The sequence below is a fragment of the Mustela erminea genome, chromosome 19 (genome assembly GCF_009829155.1).
Source record: "Mustela erminea isolate mMusErm1 chromosome 19, mMusErm1.Pri, whole genome shotgun sequence".
In the NCBI taxonomy this organism is placed as follows: domain Eukaryota; kingdom Metazoa; phylum Chordata; class Mammalia; order Carnivora; family Mustelidae; genus Mustela; species Mustela erminea.
The window spans coordinates 45,307,769-45,330,085 of NC_045632.1; the positions used below are offsets into that span (position 1 = coordinate 45,307,769).

The 22,317-nt window shown below is 37.7% G+C and overlaps 1 protein-coding gene across 1 annotated transcript in view; it reads left to right on the plus strand.

Moving 5' to 3' along the window:
- Positions 1–22,317, plus strand: part of LOC116579026 (basic proline-rich protein-like) — an 822,180-nt gene that overhangs the window by 232,470 nt on the left and 567,393 nt on the right. Inside the window, exon 3 of the mRNA XM_032323799.1 lies at positions 15,519–15,583. The gene's annotated coding sequence lies outside the window, so the exon portion shown is untranslated. The remainder of the gene's footprint in view (positions 1–15,518; positions 15,584–22,317) is intronic.

The window sequence follows — 22,317 nt, forward strand, 5'->3', positions numbered from 1 at the left end:
TCTGTTCTCTGGATCTGTGAGTTTGTTTTTGTTTTTGATCTTAGCAGTGTTGAAGTGTATTGGTCAGTTATTTCAATAGAATGTTGCTCAATGTTACTCATCTTTTTAATGTATTTTATGATTACATCAGTATTATACAATCTTGGCCAGAATATCAGAGAAGTGATGCACCCTTCTCACTCTATCATGTCATGGGGTATGTGACATCGATATGTCTTTTAACTGATGATATTCACTTTGGTAACTTGGGTAAGATGGTAATTGCTAGCTTTCTTCCCTGAAAATTTCCTGTTTCTCCCTTGGTGATAGCAAGATAAATATCTTGAGGGTGCTGCTTTGAGATAAATTTTCACCCACTGATTTTAGTACCCATCTGTGGAATTTTATCTGCAACAACTACTACTGTGGTTTTCTGGTGGAGATTTTCTGTTTTCCTTATTTCTTCCATATCGAATATTTGGAATTCTTCTGAAACTAAGAGCTGCTCTTTTCCTTCTCTTTTTAATTTAATCACTTATTTCTATCAAAATGAATTCATGAATATGTGTATAACCACATATGCTTATGGATTCTTAAGTCACTTAGAACTGTGGTCATTTTTTTTTAATGACCACAGAAGAAAAGGGGTGAAAGTTTTTTTAAGACAATTAGTACATTTGCATAGGTAGAAAAATAAAGTAGGAAAAATTTAAAGATGGGATTTCACACATATCCAGGATAGGACTGTGAACCTATCATAATATTTTAGAGAAAGTCTTCAGAGAAATTCCTTGATCTATGAAACAAAAACTTATGAGATTCTTCACAATCCTTGTGTGTCAGTGACTTGGGGACCTGGTGATAACTCACCTTGAATTCCACTGTCACATATTTGGCAACTTGGAAACAATGTTGAATCATTTACCTAGAAAAATGTAATAGGTGAGTGGGAGCATATTTTAATAACTGGATGACAGCTTAATGTTTATATGTGCTAAAGAAAACATTTTGCATCTGTGTTTTGAAACCATGGTTCGTTTCTGTTCAAATATACATGAATTTGCTAAAAAAATCAATAATTTCCAAAACTTCATTCATATTTTAAACACCTGTGTGTCTCATGATGTTTACATGATCCCTACTTTCTTGGTTACTTCTTAGTGTTTACATAAAAAAAGTTAAAAATTTAGGGGCACCTGGGTGGCTCAGTGGGTTAGGGCCTCTGCCTTTAGCTCAGGTCATGATCTCAGGGTCCTGGGATCAAGCCCTGTATCAGGCTCTCTGCTTGGCGGGGAGACTGCTTCCCCCACCCCCTCTGTCTGCCTCTCTGTCTACTTGTGATCTCTGTCAAATAAATAAATAAAATCTTTCAAAAAAAAAAAAGAGTTAAAAATTCAGAAATAGACATTTTCCTAACCCGACAGAATTTTGTCTGTTTTAAAATATCAGATAGAAGTGATCTCAGAATTGGTTTTTCTAAGAGTTAATTCAATTAAGATACTTTTTTCTTTCCCTATTTCTTCTACAAAAATTGTTTAGATAATTAAACCCTCTTTTGATCTCTTTTCCATCTGTTTTTTTCCTTTCTTTCTTTTTTTTTCTTTTTCTGCATAACTGTTGTTTCCTTTTTTCATGGTAAATAAACAAATAGTTACTATTGGAATTAATTGCTACATGTTAGAATGGTCACTACTGATTATTGTACAATGTAAATTTGAAGTTAACCAACACTCATTCCTACCTTACAACTTATATTTAAAGTCTTATCATTATTTCCAGAAGTCTCTGGAAAGATTGAAGTTATGAAAGCCAAAAGTCAAATGGATAAATGGAAATTAAGGAAGAACTAAGTGCAGGATTGCTGAGGGAGAAGGAAAGTGAACTAGAGAATGAGCCACTTAATGTGTTCATAAAACTGGTGGCTTTCATAGGGTTGACATTACACACCAAGCCACACACAGGGAAGCAGTGAATCTAAAGCTGAGCCTTGTGGCACTTCCAGTTCCTGTTGGTATGTAATAAAAACCAAATTGTATGAGAAGCTTTCTATGGATGGGGATTAGAGATGCCTTAATGCTTCTTTTATCAGTGGCTCTTTGATTTCGAATTTTTGACTCAACATAATGTTTCTTTGGCTATTGGTGATCCCAACAGCCACCACAGAAGTGGCGAGTATCACAATATCACCTTCAGGAGTAACCTTAAGATTACTCATTATAGTAATGTCTTTACTAGTTGAAAGTCAAGTCACTATGGCAGACCCTGGTGGTGTCCCAGCCATATCCTAAGGGCACTGACCTCTTGACACCAAAGGCTGCTTATTGAGAACAGCTGTGACTGTCTGTCAGAGCACAGTTTTCTCTGATTGTATGCTCACCTTGGCCAGCATGTAGGGCAAGCCAGAATTGCTGTATGTTTGTGCTACTGGGAGCATCCATCAGCCAATGACAGTTGAAGGTTTAATAAAAGCCCTGGGAGAAGAGGGTATCGGTGGTATGATGTCTGTTTTGGAGATAAACTGATACACAGAGGGCTTAAGAGTTGTGCATATGGTTACAAAACTGCTAGTGAGTAGAACTAGGTTTGGGACCTAAGCTTGTGTGTGCCTTTCCTACCTGCTCCATTGCCTTCCTAGAGAAAGACCAGGACCAACAGCCAGAAAACCAGGTTTAAATTCCAGATCTTCTATTTAAGAGTTGTATGGTCTTGGGCAAGTACTTTAATTTCTCTAAAATTGTTTTCTTATCTATCAAGATAAAACATTTTGTTTACTCTTAGCCAGTGGGTGCATTGAAATCATTTTGTTCTAGACAAGAAAAAAAGAAAAAAGTATAGATATATTTGGCCGGAAGAGCTCTTGAAAACTATGGCTGGGTAGGAAGGAGTGGGGCTGGTGGAGAAGAGTAGTTTACTTTTAAACTTATGGCTTTTTGGTAATCACTTGTGTAAATAGCTCTGCAGTAATGAGGCAGAGTTGTGTATCTGAGCAAGCTGACCTTGTCCTTTGAGGTGGCCAAGCCATGGATCTGAACTACCTCAGTGTCATGAAAAACTCGGCTCAATCATGGCTGTTTTTTTCCGGGGGTCAGTCAATGGCTTAATCATCATGTGGCCTTTCATTTCATATTTGTCACTGTCAAGTTGACTTTGTATTCTGGAAAGCTTCCAGCATTCATTACCATAATGACAAAGAAGAGAAGTTCATATCCCCAGCACGGAGACTTGGGAAACTGCTCAGAGGGGCCTTCCTTGCTCTCACTATTTCTCCTTTCCACCCAAAGAACCTGCTAACATACGTATTTTATTTGAGTCTGTAAGATGGGAGCCATGATCTTGTCCAGAGTTGGCCTGCAAGAGAGACAGGATTGATAGCAAGCTCACTGTGGTACTAATTGATTTATTATTTTCTTTTGTTTCTTCTCACCTTGGGAGCCACTTGTGGGTGTGTTGCAATCAGTCAGGAGACGTGCAGACTCACAGGTTGATTCTTTTAGTAGCCGTGATAGGCAAAGGATTTCTAAGATCTTCTCTTAAATGGAAACCTGGCATTTTATTTTGTCTATTGTAATCGAGCTCCTCACTTGGAAGAAGAGCATTTTGCACTGACTTACAGAGCTTCCTTTATGTGACTGATAAACCCGAGTTTGTGTTTATTAGACAGAGGCCAGAGTGTGGCCTTTATGCGAAGTAAAAGAGCCCAACTTTCATCCAATACTTTCTAGAGCAGGCTGGAGGCCAGTCTGTATTCTCACTTGTCACTTTCTTGCCTGCTACAGGCTTGGGAGCTATCTTCATGATGCAGCTCAAACATAGATGTCTCGAGAAGCTCTAATCCAAAGTGAACCTTTTATAAATAATAAACAGCAAATAGGCTCCATTTAGTTATATTAACCCCCAAATAGGTCAGGCACGTTGTTTAAAAATGCAAACATCACAATAAAAAAGATTCCCTAGATGCAGAATTTGATGTGTATGTGCAAATTTTCTGGACGTGGTACAGAAAAAAATAGTCCACACCTATGCTTCGCTACTTAAAATATTTATATATTATCTCTGAAAAGTGCTACTTTTGAAGTGCTATTTATTATAAGCTGATAGAACTCAAGGGCTCTCTGTCCTCCTAGAAGCCCTTATCTTTCCTGATTGCTGAGTAGTTACTGCTAACTTTACTTTCTGAGACCTGTGGAGTCCTCAAGAGAATTGTAGCTTCGTGCCAAAATTTTCGAGATTTCTTGCTGAACAACTTGGCATTTGTTTGCGATCCTCTTTAGTTTCATCAATGGGTCTAATTTCACATGTTAAGAATCTTATTGTTTGCCAGCCAAAATACAACGGCATAGTTCAAAACTATTTATACAATTCAAAACATTTTTTCATTTGGAGCTCAGTTAGCTTGCCTTTCTACCTCAATTGTATATTAATTTCTCTTCTTTCATGCCAGGAATAATTAGACAATTAAGTGCTGATGCTCTGGAAATGAAAGGGCATATTTTCATTGAAATTCTCACCTACAAAAATCCCTAGTCTAATTCACATTCCCCTTAAAATCAGATGAGTAAAGTGTTCCATTGTGAACTCTAACATATAGATCCTAAAGTATTTACACTTGGACAAAGATATGGTATGGTAATTCATTTGAGCAATGGCAGTAATTACTTTTTCCCAAGGAAGAGTAATTCTTGCAATTAAAAATATACAGAGGTTGGGGGAGACATTTCTGTACTTCCTCATTTGCTTATGACTCAGCCAATACCCATGTCAATCTGTGATTCTCTTGTAATGATTTCAAGAGTATATAAAACTGCATGATGTCCCACCAGTAGTTAGAGAGAGAGAGAAAGACAGGCTTCATTAGTGTGTTGAAATCTCCTGACCCTTTAAAAACTAGTTACTTCTTTCAAGTCTTCACTGAATTCCCTCTCTTTTCTTCTCTACCTCAAGAATTGCCATAATTAGGAGATGAAGTAGAAGCCCAGTTTCGTTGGGATCCAACTGTATATCTAGCTTGGTACATTCATGTAAAAAAGACACAGTGCTACCCCCATTCTAATCCTTGGGGTCCCCTCTGTAGCTTCTCATTTGAATATTGCTCTGATCTCTAGGAATCTCTTAAAAAATGGAACTCTTAAAGTTTTAGGGAAGAGTTCCTGCCTCCTCTCACCGACAGATGCCTTCCTTCCTGTTACTTTACTGTGTTCTATTTGTTAGAAGCATGTCAGTACGTCCAGCCCACACTCAAAAGAGGAGAATAAAGTTCCACTTCTTTCAGGGAAGAATGTTGAATAATTTGTGGGCACAGTTTGAAACCACTGGAATCCTAGAGAAGGATTTCAGGCTAAGGAATGGTGCAGCTCTTCAGTAGAAAAAGGATGGTCTAAAAATAGGGTTCAGAGTATGCTGATACGAGAAGAGACTGAGTTATTTGATTATAATCTCCTTTACCCACTAAACCTAAAACCCTATTAAGGCAGGGACCACATCATTATTGATTCCCCAGCACTTCAAACCCTTGCATGTAAGAGGTGCTCCTTAAATATTTTTAGAATGACTGAATCAATGAATAACTAACTCAGTAAATGAAAAGTTAACGAAGAATGAGTGACTTGGTTATGTAATTTGAGAGATAGCATGTCACAGTGGGATGGATAGAAGATCCTCTCTGGAGTCATACTGCCTGAGTTCAAATCTGGGCTCTATCATGTACCTGGTATTTTCTTGTGAAGTCACTTAATCTCCCTAAGCCTCAGTGTAAAAATGGGAATATTAATAGAACTTATCCCACAGAAATATTATAAGAATATGATCTCTCTGATATGATGAATTTGTGAGGCAGGGCGGGGGTTCGTGGAGAGTAGGGAGGGAAAAAAATGAAACAAGATGGAACCGGGGAGGGAGACAAACCATGAGACTCTTAATCTCAGGAAACAACCTGCGAATTGCTGGGTGGTAAGAGGGATGGATTGGGTGCCTGGGTTATGGACACTGGGGAGGGTATGTGCTATGGTGAGTGCTGTGAATTGTGTAAGACTGATGATTCACAGACCTGTACAGACCTGGCACAAATATTACCTTATATGTTAATTAAAAAAAAGAATTACATGATATTGGTTATTGGGTAAAATATTGGATATATAACAAACACTTAGTTTTATCTATTATTATAAGTATTTTTAATACTCATGTTCTACAGATATTAAATGGTAGAGTCAAGATGTGAACCCCTGTCTGTTTTATTTAAAATCCCATAGTCCTAATTTTTGCACCTTCAAGATTGGATATAATACTACTCTTTCATGGGTAGTAAAGTTTAAACTCATTGGACTCCTTTAGTCAATATTTTTATATAAAAAGTACTACAATATTTGGGTTTCACCAAGTCCTGGGCTTTTTTGTTCACTTGTGGTGGGAGATGATGGGGGCTTCTTGAGGTTTGCTGATTTAGCTACTTTTTCTAGGGTAGTTCTTAGAAAATAGCAGGTAATATCACCAGGACCACTTTAGAGAACACTTATTTTGACTGACTAAGATACATAGCAAGATCAGTAGCAGCAGCAAGAACCCACTCTGATTTGTGTTTACAACTGAGAGACCCCATGTACATATGTTGGTGAACAAGTGAGAAACCTTTCAATGTTTGTGGGTAACTGTTCTGTACTTTTTATTTTATGACATTTAGTCTAAAATGGGGAAGAATGGATTGATGTGTCAGTTATCTATTGATGAGTGACAAATCACCCTAAACTATAAAAGCTTAAAACAATAACCATATAATTTACTTGCCAGTCTTTAAAGTAGCAATCAGGACTGGCTCTCTGCTGGCCAGTGCTGCTAGTAGGTCTCACCTGGGCTTGGATGGCTATAGTGGAGGAGATGGTCTAAAATAACCTTGCTCACATGTCGCTGGCCCTAGCTATTGGCTGGTCCATGTTTCCAACATCTAGCTAGAGGTTATTTGCATCATGGCAATCCAAAAAGGCAAATTCCCAGTGTGCCAGTGCCCTTCCAGTCTCTGCCTGTATCATGTTCAGAGATACCCTTTTGGCCAAGAAAGTCACATGGCCAAGACCGTATTTAAGAGGTCTTTTATTTATTTATCTGGCAGAGAGAGAGGGAAAGAGATAGCGAGAGAGGGAATACAAGTAGGGGGAGTGGGAGAGGGAGAAGCAGGCTTCCCACTGAGGAGGAAGCCCCATGCAGGGCTTGATTCCATGACCCTGGGATCATGACTCGAGCCAAAGGCAGATGCTTAACGACTGAGCCAACCAGGTGCCCCTTAAGAGGTCTTTTTTAAAAGCCTGTACTTAAAAGGTCTTTTTAAAAAATCTTTTTTTTTTTTTTTAATATTTATTTATTTATTTGGCAGGGAGAGAGAGAGAGAGAGCCTGAGTGGGGAAAGGGCAGAAGGAAAGAATATCCAAGCAGGCTGCCACTGAGTATGGAGGGCGATGTGGGGCTCCATCTCATGAACCATGAGATCAGGACCTGAGCCTTATCCAAGAGTCAGATGCTTAACTGAGCCACCCAGGTACCTTACCCCAAAACACTTCTTGATGGGGGAGCTGCAGAGTTGCAGAGTTGCATTGCAAAGTTGCATTGCAAAGGAATGGGGAGGAATTATTGTAGCCATTTTTGCAAACAATTACCAACTACAAAATAGGAGATGGTTTCACGTTCATTTTTGGAAGGTGTGAAACAAATCCTTAAAATTTTTTGAAGGGTTTGTAGCTCAGAATTATATCTGCTACAGAATTGATTTGCATTATACTTCTTATGTAGTGGCTTCAAGTGGGTTACTAGGGGACCACATGGTGTTAGTTGGTGATCACTGAAACCTTAATTCACATGCCCTGCTCATGGATGCTAAGATGCAAGCAGCTTTCAGTCTGCAGTTCTAGCTTGGGACTATTGGGATGCAGAAGCCTTGTTTCTGCTTCTTAAAGACTGTATGTCTCCAGAGCTGGGAAAGCTTTGCTAATGAAACTTCATAGTTATGTTTTCCATGGTTTCTTAAGAAAATTAAAAACTCCAGGAAACTCTCAGAAATTTTATTTATACCATCTGACTTATAACACAGAACTCCTGCCATGCTGTGCCCAGCCCATCTCTCTGACTCCCGACCCTGTTAGCTCTGCATCTGAGTGAGTTAGCTGGTTAGATGCTGAGCAGATGGGGGAACGGGGAGTAGGAGGGGATAGGAACACAGGCCTAATTTCTGCCACAGCCAACCAGGCATCTGCATGGTGCCTACCCTGTTCCCTCACTTGTTAGAAAATGTGCCTGCTACTCCCCCTGACCCCTACCACTCCTTGACCTTGCAGCAAAGCTAGTGACCCCAGGAAATCAGTCCCACGCGATTATGTGGCTGCTTCCTGGCATGTGTTGAGTGAATTTAGAAAGTTGGGGGCTTCCTAAAATGTTCCTGTCCTCATGGCATAGGGTGTGCAACCACTGTAGTCTGCACAATAGAACCTAGAACCTTAGGTTTTCAAGTAACTAGATCTTCTCTTGATATTTTGAATTGGAAGAAATGCAGTGGTATCAGGATAATCTCTCCTAAATTTGTGCCTCTAGGTTTAGTTTATTATGTTTTGGGACAACCAGCATCAATCATTTGGCAAATATTTCTTGAATCATTTTAAATGGGTTGATTTGTGTTAAACTCACTAAACTGTGTTTGTCACGGTGTCACACGTCCTCTGAAATTACATGTTCTCTTATGGATTTGGGGCTTGCAGCTGAAAAAAAGCTTATTGTCTTAAGGGCAAAAGTACAAATATTGTGGAAATTTGGGGGGCTAGCAGAAGAAGAAATTTTTATGTTAGCAGTTCCTAAACCTTTAGTGGCTGCTGATGATATTTCCTTTGCTATGGTACAGGAACAGAAAATACACTGCTGGGCCACTTTGTAGATTAGCTTTCATTTCTTGACATTTAACAACACAGTCTACATTTATCTTGGAACAAAAAATGAAGTTTGGAAACCAATTAAAATAAAAAATATATAACTTAAAGGAAAAGGTGTAATATGTCTCTGGTAGCATCCCATTTTCTCTTCTCTAAATAGAGATGCTAAAAATTGAGCCCCCCTTCCTAGAAGTGTACAAAAAGGCTCTTTTCTCGCCAGGGTGATGAATGAGATAGGCCAAGGCTAAGATACCCCCACCGCCAAAAAAACCAAATAGCTGTGTTATGTTCCTTTCTTCTGCGCTAATACTGTAGACTTTGAAACTCTGCTAAAGAGAGGGTTTTGAATCCAGACATACATGCTACAAACATAATGGTTATTCTAGTGGGTATCCCACAAGTACAGGCATGCCTACTTCTACAGTTAGTACATGCCCTGCTGAGGGGGGAGCCCTGAAGCTCATCCTAAACAGAGGGGAGGCTCAGCCTCGATGCTTACAGAATGGCTGTGAGGCTGAGACCCTTGTGAATTAATCACAGTGGGCAGCTCTAGGGATCGATCACTTAATTTCATTGGGCGTTAGTTTCCTTAACACCTGGAGAGCATGTAAGAATTCCCTAAGAGGCTTTTGGGTTTGCCCATTGCTGCATGTCAAAGTTTTCCAAAATGGGTTATGCAGGATTCTATGCTCCTGATAGTCCTGGAAGAGAAAAAGGATTTATGGCGAGAGGGCCCGTATATATTATTGTCTCCTTGGAGATTCGCATGAGCATGTTAAAGGTTCAGAGAAGCTTTAAATAAAAACAACTTTAATTTTGAATGATCTCTCCTACACATATGTGAACACAGATTTCTTCTTTTCTTGACATGTCATAACACCACACTTCATAGAATATTATATATGGATATTCTAACTTCGATCCTTACATGAAGCCAGGCTCTTAGAGAATGGATCTTATGGTGTTGTCTCCTTACAGAAGACCATTTGCTCTGCTGATTTGCTGCTGTGCCATTAGCCTACTCAAGGGTTATTTCAGGAAAGAAGAACAGGGAACTTGGATTACATTCATTGTGGGCATCTCATTCAGTGTGTAATCTACATTGTCACGTAATACAAAGACCCACAAAGAAATTTCTACATTCTGTTTTGGACCTACATATTAATTTCTTCTGTCTGCTATAACAAATTACCACAAACCTGGCAGACTTAAACAATGTGCATTTACTACCATATAGTTCTGGTGGTCAGAAGACTGAGATGGGTCTCCCTGGGCTAAAATCAAAGTGTTGACAGGGCTCTGTTTATCCTAGAGGCTCTGCTGGAGAATCCTTTTCTTGCCTTATCCATCCTCTGGAGGCTGCCCACATTCCCTGACTCATGGTCTCTTGACCATCTTCAAAGCCAGCAGTAGTCAGTCTAGTCTTTGTCATGATTCCAACTTTCTGGTTCCTCCCTCTGCCACATTTAAATGATCCTTGTGATTACATGGAGCCTACCCAGGTAATCTAGAATAATTTTTCTATTTTGAGGTCAGCTGTTAGCAACTTTAATTCCATCCACAACCTTCAAACCCCCTTGCAGTGTAATCCAGTATATTCATAGGTTCTAGGGAAAAGGACACAGACATCTTCAGAGAGTCATTATTCTCTCTACGACAACCCAGCAGACATGTCACTCTTTCCGTTTTGACTTGTAGGCTGCTTAGAGTTATTTAGTAACTATGTAGACTTTCGTCTTATTTTCCTACGACCATTTTCTTTTTTGCTTCTATATCCTCATTCCCTTCTCAAATTCATTTTATCACATGTGCCCACAAGTGGATAAGCCATGTTGAAATATAGTAGAAATTATTACTAGCAGTGAACCTCTAGAATAGGGCTAGGCAAACTAAAACCCATGGGCCAAATCTAACCACCTCCTGTTTTTGTAAACAAAGTGATTTTTTAAAAAAAATTTAAGATTATAGGGGGTGCCTGGGTGGCTCAGTGGGTTAAAGCCTCTGCCTTCGGCTCAGGTCCTGATCCCAGGGTCTGGGATCAAGCCCCCCATCCAGCTCTCTGCTCAGCAGGGAACCTGCTTCCCTTCCTCTCTCTCTGCCTGCCTCTCCACCTATTTGTGATCTCTCTCTGTCAAATAAATAAATGAAATCTTTAAAAAAAAATTTAAGATTATATTCATTTACTTATTTGAGAGAGCGAGTGAGAGAGAGAGAGAAAGAGCACGAGTTGTGGGGGCAGGGTGTTGAGGGGCAGTGGGAGAGGGAGAAGCAGGCTCCCTATTGAGCAATGAACCCAATGTGGGTCTCCATCCCAGGACCCTAGGATCATGACCTGAGCCAAAGGCAGACACTTAACCAACTGAGCCACCCAATGCCCCCGAAAGTAAAGTTCTTTTGGAACACAGCTGCTGTTTCCTTGCTCCAAGGACAAGGTTGAGTAACTGGGCAGAGACCATATGGCCTACAAAGAAGAGAATAGTTACTATTTGGCCCTTCTTAGGAAAAGTTTGCCAGCCTCTGGTCTTGACACTCTGAGTCATAATGCATGCAGGTCTCTCTCTTTTTGGTGGAAAGGGAGATTCAGGGTCACTAAAATCCCTGAAACATATTGCAGTTAGCTCTGTTGTCATTTTTAGGTTTTGGCTATATAAATTAGATTTATAAAGTGTATTATAAAATAACCTGGGTAATCTTGGACACTGTGACTATAATCTAAGTCACTTAGGAAAATAAAAATAGATGTTTACTTTATTAAGTCAAGTTTTATCTTCCTGTTTTCAAAAGGTTGAGCCATGCTTTAAGACATCATTGGTTACCACCTTGGTCACACACATAGACACACATATATGCACCTTGTCCCTTCTGCTCAATTTCTAGAAGTCTGAGAGGGAATTAACTGTGGGCTTTGAGCTATTCTTTCTTTTTTTTTTTAAAAAAAGATTTTATTTATTTATTTGAGAGAGATAGAGAGAGAGAGCAAGCACAGACTGGGGGCAGAGATGGAGGGAGAGGGAGAAGCAGCCTCTCTGCTTGATAGGGAATCCGATGTGGGACTTGATCCTGAGATCATGACCTGAGCCAAAGGCAGATGCTTAACTGACTGAGCCACCCAGGCACCCAAGGGATTTGAGCTATTCTTAACATGCACATGTCTAATGGACATTGTACATATACTTATAATATACACTGCTGATGGCTTCAAAATGGAGAAATGACATTTTAATAAATACCATTTGTGTATCAGACAAAATTATAATTTTTGAGAATAAAAATGTTGGAAATCTCTAGAGTTAGTCTGTTTCCAAAAATAAAGCTATTGTTATTTATCTTTCTTTTATTTTTTTAAATCTTTTTAAAGATTTTATTTATTTATTTGACAGAGAGAGAGACAGCAAGAGAGGGAACATAAGCAGGAGGAGTGGGAGAGGGAGAAGGAAGCTTCCTGCCAAGCAGGGAGCCTGACGCGGGGCTTGATCCCAGGACCCTGGGATCATGACCTGAGCCAAAGGCAGACGCTTAATGACTGAGCCACCCAGGCGCCCCTTTTATCTTTCTTTTAAATCAGTGTATAATGTATAAATTATGAACTGTATAGAAGAGGAAGTCTTTATGACCAGTCCAAACGAAGTAGACTTGAATTTTCTTCTAAAGGATGTTTGCATTTGAGCAACATCTCTTTCTATTTTCTTCATTCATCCATTCAATTTTCAGGTAATCTCTGCCCAATGTCAGGCTCAAACTCACGATCCCAAGATTAAAGTTGTATACCCTACTGGCTGGCTTATTTTTAAGATCGCTCCTGAGCGATCTTTCTTTAAAGTAATGTTCTTATGTGCCTTATGGCTAAAAATCTCATTTTGAATGCAGTGTGTACATGGAAGGAAGCACTAAACATTAAGTCTGGAGAAAAGGATCAGGTGCTTGTCATAGGCACCTTCTGTCTGAGAGTGCTTATGTTAGATAATACTGAGGGCTTTGTAGTCAGCAAGGTGTTTTCTTTTCCCTTTTTCAAGTTTATTGAGGTATTAGTGATCTACAAAAAAAATTACAGGGACACCTGGCTGGCTAAGTAGGTAGAGAGTATGACTCTTTATCTCAGGGTTGTGAGTTTGAGCCCCATGTTGGGTGTGGAGATTACTTTAAAATAGAATCTCATTGAATCTTGGAACACTGAAAAAAAGAAAAGAAAACCACACACAAAAATTAGAATCTTAAAAAAGAATTGCACACATTTAATGTATACATCTTAATGAGGTTAGGCATATATGTACATCCGTGATACCATCACCACAACCAAGGTGCTAAACATAGCAGTCACCTCTAATATCTTTGTATGCTTTTGTGGATTTCTTTGGCAAGAACATTTAAAATATTTTAAAGTGCACAATATCAATACTCTCTTATTAACTGTAGTATGTTGCACAGCAGACCTTAGAATGTATTCATAATGGAAACTTCATGTACCTATTGAAAAACAATTCCCCCTCTTTCCTCTCCCCAGCTTCTGGCAACCATCATTCTATTCTCTGCTTCTATATTTCGACTGTGTTAGATATCTCATGTAACTAGAATCACGTGCATTTGTCCTTCTGTGACTGGCTTATTTCACTTAGCATCATGTCCTCCAGGTTCATGCATGTTGTCACAAATGGCAGGCTTTATTTCTTTTTTGAGGCTGAGTAATACTCCATAAGGTGTTATTATCTTTATAATGGCTCAAAAACAGAAGTAGAGCTCAGGGCTCAGCTTGCTCCAGACTCTGTTCTGAATTATTTTTCATTCACTGCCTATTAGTTTTCTTTTTTCCTGGTTTTGGTTACCCTGTCCTTAACTCTTCTTAATCTCCCCATGTTTCAATAACTGTAATTTTAATGAAACAAACTTTTAAGGCTCATGCTATGCTTTTTATTTTAAAATTGATTTATTCGTTTAAAAAAATTTTATATTTTAGAGAGAAAGAACATGAGCGGGAGGGGTAGAAGGAGAGGGAGAGAGAGAATCTTAAGCAGATTCCACGCTGAGCATGAGCCCCATGATGGGGCTTGATCCTGTGATCCTGAGATCATGACCTGAGCTGAAAGCAAGAGTCACATGCTTAACAGACTGAACCACTCAGGCACCCCTTCATATATTCATTTTAAGTAATCTCTATACCTAGCATGGGGTTCAAACTCACAAACTTTAGATTAAGAATTGTGGAGGCACCTGGGTGGCTCAGTGGGTTAAAGCCTCTGCCTTCGGCTGAGGTCAGGATCCCAGGGTCCTGGTTTTGAGCCCCACAACAAAATCTCTGCTCGGCGGGGAGCCCGCTTCCTCCTCTCTCTCTCTCTCTCTCTGCCTGCCTCTCTGCCTACTTGTGATCTCTGTCAAATAAAATAAATAAATAAATAAATAAATAATCATCATTACTTTTAAAAAAAAAGAATTGTGTGCTTGTCCTGCTGAGCCAACCAGGTTCCGTAGTTCACATTTTATTTTTAAAACTTACTCTTGTTCTGCTTCATGCATTTGGCAAGATCCTTCTACCTTGGTTTTAGAAAATGATTGTTAAATCTGGTTTGTACAGTGACCAGTAATTTGATCAGTAACTATTTATTGCCCTTTTAAAACAACTGTTGTCTTCAATTAAAATGCTTTTTCCTTCCACAAGCTCCTAATGTCCATGTCCTGCTCAGTCTCAGAATAATGGCAAGATGCTTATGGAACTATTTATACCATGTTTGACCATCTCAACTTTGGTTTCTCTGCTTAAAAATAAATAATAGTAGGTTGCTTTCTCCTATAAGACCAGATATCCACCAAGAGGCGGTCCTCTTCTGGTCTAATGCTGTATTGAATAACCAAAACCTTTGTAGTCACTTTCTGCTTCTGCTGTTCATGCTGGATTTCTGGACTTGTTATTTCTTATTTGGCACTCATTCTTGGCATACATGATCTTTTTCCTAGGTTCTATTTCATCTTATTTGCTTGATGCTAGTGATAATAGGTAAATCATATAATATCCAAGACACTTATCCCCAAACAGAAACACAAGTGAGGCAAAAGTTCACTCAAATTCTGATCTTTTGCAAAAAGGATATAGTTTTAGATTGGCTGTTTTTATACTAAAATTTTAGGTTATGGTTAGGCAAATTTGCATAACAAACTCCTACCTGAGTTTCATCCTCAACGTAGAATTCTTCTGTAATTACCTCTGGGGAAGAAATTTGCTGTCACTTACCTTGTACTTTTCTCAGATGGAGACCTGTGAGAAAATCACAAAAGTTTTCCTCTTTTTTCATAAATAAGTGCTTAAACTACTCATTAATTGGAATGTATACATCATTGGATTTAATATGAAGTGAATTTCTATTCAATCTGTCATCTACCTTTTTGGGGGAAGGAAGGGCAATGAATAGTACTTCATAGGCTCCCTTTTCAATTAGAAACAGTACTTCCATTTTGAGATGTGAAGTATTCAGTGTTCACTCTGGCCATGACCTCCATGGCTTGCAGATTTTTATCAACTTCCCACTGAGAATGCCTCATTTTTAGCCGAGCACACATATTACCACTGTCAATTCTCCTTCATCAGTTTGACTGCTATTTTTTTTTTATTAGATCTTTTCCTTAAGCCAAACCTTTTTCTTTTTACAGATTTCTGGATTTCTTGAATTCTTTCGTGAACAGAAGAAGAATAAATCAAAGAAGAACTCACCTTGGTATGTATGCACATCCTGTTGGGGATGCTCTAGATTTACCCATGGAATCCTCTTCAGAGTGCTTTTTTTTTTTTTTTTTTTTTAAATTCAGTAGTCAGAGTTTGATTTCAGCAGGTAGGGTGTTCTCCTGTTTGATTTCTTAGACATAGTGATACTGAATATTTGTGACACGAGAATGAACAACTTAAATGTTAACGGCTTTGCTTCACAAACTCCTGAGTATTTGTTCTGTCATGAATTTGACCTTTGTTACTAGGACTTTGATGCCCTCTGCATGATAAGAAGTATTCATCAACTACTCAACTTTTGGTTCTGGAAAAAATCAAATCAGTTGCTAAAGAGTCTGTTGGTGTGTAGGTAGGGACAGTTGGCAATTTCAAAGCAAGGTATTGTTGATGAGCTTGATAATTCTAGTGCTTAGTTATGGCTGGTTGTGATGAGGGTCATGTGGATGACTCATTGATGGACTCCGTGTTGAGACTGAGTGTACCTCTGGATCCCCATTATTCTAGAAATGAATGAAGCAAGTAATGGGAAAATCCATAGAGTAGTGAAATAGGATGTTATTTGCAATTCATTGGATACTTCTTGGAATTCATTTCCATTTCTGTAGCTAGACCTGAGGATATGGTAGATGTACTCACCAGAAAATTGTGATTTGTGTTTTCCTACATAAGGAGAAAGAAGGGAAGAGAGAGGGAGTTTGAGTGTTAGGGCATGTTGGAAGCAGAACCAAATTGACATTTGCTATTCCTAAGCCTCTTTGCTATTCCAGAATTCTTTTGACCCTGGGAGCATTTCACTGCCCAGTGAAACATCTCTCTTCTTGCCCTAAAGTATACAAGGCCATATTTTGTATTGCTTTGGTATATATACTTCTCCATGCTATGATTTGAAAATACCAACACTGTTAAAAAAGAGCAGGGACTTAGTTGAATGCATCAGACACTCATTTGATGGAGTGTTGAATAAACCAGATGGTTGTTATCAAATGCCTTGATAAAGTATTTGAGAAATCAGAACTGTTTCTCGTTAAAAAAATAGCCCCTCCGGAGGGGTTTGCTTATGACTTTCTCCATTTTGTTTTCATTTATTTCAAATAGTTTTTAAGATTTAGTATATCTATAAGCACATGCCACGTTAAAACTATAGTTTTCAAAAAGTCAATGGGCTTGACCCCAGATATCTGATCCCTGTCTGTGGTTCCTGGTCACCTGGTGGCCTCATCCTGGTTATCAGAGCAACATCTGCTTAGATGTAGTATTGACATTTGTGTACTTCGGAGCCCAAAACACTCGAATTTTCCAACAATGAGAACATTGGATGTTTCTCTTTGTGAGTGCTAATGGTATGGACTGATTTTGCAGAATCACTGCAGCAAGTTGTAAATGATGTATGAAATGAAAAATTCCTGTCCAGTGCACAGAATGAATATATACAGTTCTATGCAGTTACTGCAGCGCTGGGCTATTTGTTTTAATATTTCCTTCAGACATATAGTAATTTTTTTGGTGAGTCATATCCAGATGCTTGCCATTGGCACAAAGCACAGATTTCCTTTGTATATATCTCAAATGAATTTTGTGATTTGTGTTTTCCTACATAAGGAGAAAGAATAAGTATGCTTAAATTAATAGAATACTGGATTTTAGAGGGCTTGAGCTTAAAAAAAAAAAAAGAATATCTTTAGGAAAACAATAGCAATATATTTGTCTTGAAAAATTTGAGAAATGTGAAGAGCCCAAATATTAAAATCATTTAATCCCATTATGGAAAAATATCCTCTGTTTACATTTAGTATATATCTTCTAAGGTTTTATCCCCTGTAATTAGTTTGCATTCCTAAAAGAAATTATGCTATTAATTTGTTTGTAAAGTTTTAGTCCTGATTACCTCTTAGACTTGGACATCTTTCTGTGACTTCTACAATTTAATTTTTAATCACTGCATACTCTTCAATTGCATGGCAGTAGTTTAAAGAAGTTTTACCCATTCCTACTGAACAGTGGAAATGTAGGTAATTTTGAATTTTGGTAATGTAAATAATTTCCTATATCAATGCTGCAGTATTAATATAATTGTTGTCATTTTGGTATATATTTAATAATGCCCATCTTGCCTCCGCCTTCTCTTTCAAAATTATCTTAGCTATTTTTTCTGTTTTTCTGTTGGATATTTTTCTGTTGGATTTTTATGATACTTGGATAAAAATGCAAATGATTGGAGTAGAATTGGCATCTCCATAATAATATCGAGTCATTGGAGAACATTGGGTGTCTTCCCATTCTCAGTAGATTTTCTAAGAGGAATTCATTCTTGCATATCAGAAAAAAAACCTCTCTTGGTTGTGATAACATTTTATTTAGAGTTTCTGCATATGTTGTCTAAGTTATATCTGTAAAGTTCTCTTTTTGTGCCATTTTAATTACAGTTTTTGAACAAGGGAAACTGTAGCCTCACAATATCAATTAATAAAATTTCCCCATCCTCTCCAGTCCTCCTCCCCCGTATCATGTTCTGGAGCAGTTTAAGTGCAAGAATTAACCCCTCTTCTTCTTTAGATGTGGTAGAATTAATGTCTGCGCCTGACTCATTTGGGGGACAAATTCTTTGAAACCTGTAATTTCCTTTCAAAGGTATTGACATATTTAAGTTGTTTTCTTTCTCTTATTGAATCAATTTTGATTAATTTATATTTCCCTGTTGAAATGCCAGTTTATATAGGTGAAATTTTTTAATCCAAAGGCATACAAAATATTCTGTTACCATTTAAAAAATAATCCTATAAATCTATTGTGAAGTCCCTTTTCTCATTCTTAATATGAATAACTTAATGAGCTTTGCCAGAGGTATTTTTGAAGAACCAGCTTTTGAAACCACTTACTATTTCCAGTTTTGCTATTTTTCTTACTAGCTTTTTTTTTTTTTTTAAGATTTTATTTACTTATTTGAAAGTATGTGCAATAGAGAGAGCCTCAGTGGGGTGGAGGGGCAGAGAGAAAGGGAGAAGCAGACTCACCACTTAGCTGGTAACCCTATGCTGGGCTCAGAGCCCTGGTATCAAGACCTGAGCTGAAGGCAGACACTTAACCAACTGAGCCACCCAGGTGTCCCTCTTAAGTTGCAGCTTCTTAAGTTGCATGCTGGGTTGATCTTTTTTGTCATTTATTAACAAAAATATTTCAAACTATGAATTTTCCTATGATTCCCATTTTAGCTGCATCACATACCTTTTGATTCTTATTTTATTTATTAATAAACTGAAGTGGCATTTTGTTATTGTCTATGACCCCCAAATTTTTTAAAAGATGAATTTGAAATTTTTAAATGGTTGAATTTTAAAATTCCATCTGTTACTATGAATTTCTAGTTTGATTTGATTATCTCTGAAGTATACATGAATTTTACATAAATTTACATAAATTTCTTGAATTTTACTGGCATTATCTTTGTAGAAGGGTATGCCTGATGATCTTTAGGAAGGAGTGCATGGGCACTGGAGATAAAAGTTATTTTATTTAGAGAACTTAATCTTATTAATTATATCATCAAGCTGTTCTGTCTCCAGCTCATTTTTTGTCTTCTTTGATTTTCTTTGACCAACTGTGAAGAAAGTTGAAGTCCTTTATTAATTTGTTCTTACTACCCTGTAACTTATTTATAGGTAAGATAGCTTATTTATAGATAAGATAGATATAGATAAGATACCTATAGATAAGTTAACTTATTTATAGATAAGATAGATACAGAGATATTTTTTTCTGTGAGTCAACACAGTATTATTTGACACATAAGCATTGTATATTTGCATTGAACTCTTTTCCTCTAATATGAAAGCTCTCTTTGAACATATGTGTGTTTTGCTTTGAGTTTTCCATTGTTTAATGTTAATATTAAAACTTTGATTTTCTTTTTATTTGTATCTCTTCAGATATCTTTGCTCATCTTTTTACTCATCCTTTTGTACTCATTTGTCTTAGGTGTATCTCTTGTAATAAATATACAATTGACTTTAGTTTCCCAATCTGGGTTTCTCCTTTTTAGTCTTCTCACAAAGAAGTTTAAGGCATTTACAAATATTGTCATAAACAAAATATTAGCTTTACTATTTTCATTATGTTTTCTTTTTGACACTTGGGTGGTTTTCCCCCATTCTTTTCTATCTTTGAACATACAGACATTCTTTATTAAGTTTCATAGAGTGTATGTTTTGTAATAAGTTCTGTTTCCATTAAAGTCTCTCAAAAGCATTCTTTAGTCTATCAGTCTCTCTCAAATTTAAGGGCAAACAGCATTTTTATACCTTCTATTTAAATGGAAAAATTTAGCATACTTCCCACCCAGTACATATACTACTGCTCTCTCTTGGCCCTATATCTTGGCCTCTGTTAATATAATGTCAGGTTCTAGAAAATTTCTATTAATTTAAGAAATTACTATTCTTACAACATATGCATTGCTTTTTCATAAATAATATTTATGATACCTTTTTAGCTTTTAAAATAGACTTGATATAACTACTTTGTTATTTGTATTCTTTTTTTTTTAATTTTTTTTTTTTTAAGATTTTATTTATTTGTCAGAGAGAGGGAGAGAGAGCGAGCACAGGCATACAGAATGGCAGGCAGAGGCAGAGGGAGAAACAGGCTCCCTGCCAGGCAAGGAGCCCGTTGCAGGACGCTGGGATCATGACCTGAGCCGAAGGCAGCTGCTTAACCAACTGAGCCACCCAGGCGTCCCTGTTATTTGTATTCTTAACTGGTTTTACTATTCCCAATTTGATTTTTATACTTTATCTTTCTTATTTTTGACCTCTTAATTTTTCTTAATCTCTCAGTGAGGTTGAGTATGGCTTTAGATAATTTTTCAAGAAGGATGCGTGGTTGGTTTTCTGAATTCATGCATTTGAGAGGATTTTTTCCATTCTTTCTTTAAGTATACAATTCTTGAGTTGGAACGTTTTCCCTCAAAATTCTGTAGTTTTGTTAAACCAATTTTTGCATTAAAGGAGAAGCTGAGGAAGGGCTGGTTTGTTTGTTTGTTTCTTTATGGGGTATGTGTGTTGTTGTTGTCATTGTTTTCCCATGCCTGGATGTTTGTGAGACTTGATTCTTGTAACTCAAACATTTTGACAAGATGCATCTAGGTATGGATTTGCCTTGATAATAATTATCTTTTTGATCGGTATTCACTGTACTTTTTCCACTTGATACCTGTTTTCATCTATTATAGCTTGAATTATTGGTTTTGTCCCATTTATCCTGATCTTTTCAGAAACCCCAGTGATGTAGATGTTGAAACAGTAAGTTCTATGAAGGCAGGAACCATACCAGTTTTGTTCATTTCTGTATACCTGGATATGTTGATGTCCAGATCCTGGCACACTAGAGACACTAAACATATGTGTATTTTCTAGTGGATGAGTGAATAAATAAATGATAAATCACTGTTCTGATCTTAACATGTACTCTTCCCTCTTCAGTAAATTTTTTTAAAATTTTTTTATTAACATATAATGCCTCTTCAGTAGTTTTCATCTTGTTTTTTCCTCTGCTTTTGTGAGGGTATTTAAGGGAAAGGGGCTTTCCAGGAAACCATAAAACTGAAGGTGATACTTCAAGGTTAACTTCCTCCAGTTTACTTGGACACTGACTTTGCTTCCCTTGTTCAGTTCCTCTACCTTCCCATTAGGATATGGTTTTATTAGAACTCTTTGGCTTAAGAACCAGCAGTTTCATAAGTTGGAATGTTCCTTCTTAACACATACCTCATGTAAATTTTTCCTGAGTGATGATTAAATCTAAGTATAAAGACAAGGTGGGGGCAGCTAGGACTGAGCTTAGATCTAAAGGCCTTGGGCAGAGAGTATTAACTGAGAGCTGACTACCTCTGGGTTAGCTGGTTTTTGCTGCATAGCTATCATTTATTAGTTCAAAATTTTGTAGGCGGGTAATTTTGGATTCTGTTGGGCAGTTCTCATGTGAGTGCATTCAGCGAGTGGGTCAATTGGAGGTGATCCCCGTGCCTGTTTCTGGACTTGGAACCACATATCTGAAAGTTTCTAAAGCAGCATATGAGGGCAAACTCCAAGACTCTGATGACATCACTTTGCTAAGGTTATATTGGCCAAAGGAAGTCACCTGACTGTTGTGGATTCAGGGGGTACAGAAATGAACTCTAGCTCTTATTTGGAGAAACTGGCGTTCCTTATTACTGCAGCATGGATCCAGGGAGTGGGCAAATTTGAGGCCTCTTCACAATTCCCTATACTCTCACTAGGGACTCCGGAAACCAAAGGACTTAATGCTGAGACATATGGGCTCCTGACAATGTTGCTCTCTTGGCCAACTAAATTGGAACTTAATCTAAACCTACGGTTGGGTGTTTGGTCTCTTGCAGTTGATTTGTAGTCCTGAAATGTTACGCTGTTTTTTTCTTGTTTATCCTTCTTGTATTTACTGCCTTTAGCATGAATTTACGTCTTGTCCGTGCATTTTTGGTTATATATACTCTCTTCTTATCTCACTCATCTTCCTTTTATTATTCTGTTTCTCTTTCGTATTTTATTTCTCTTGACAGTTTTCTGTACTTTTTACAGTGAGGTCTATTTTGCTCTCTCTTGTAGATCTGAAACAGTTGAATTTATTTTAAAAATAGTCATTATACATTTACTTTGTGCCAGGCACTGCTCTAAATACTAGAAACACATGAGTAAACAAGACTTGGCCCCTGAC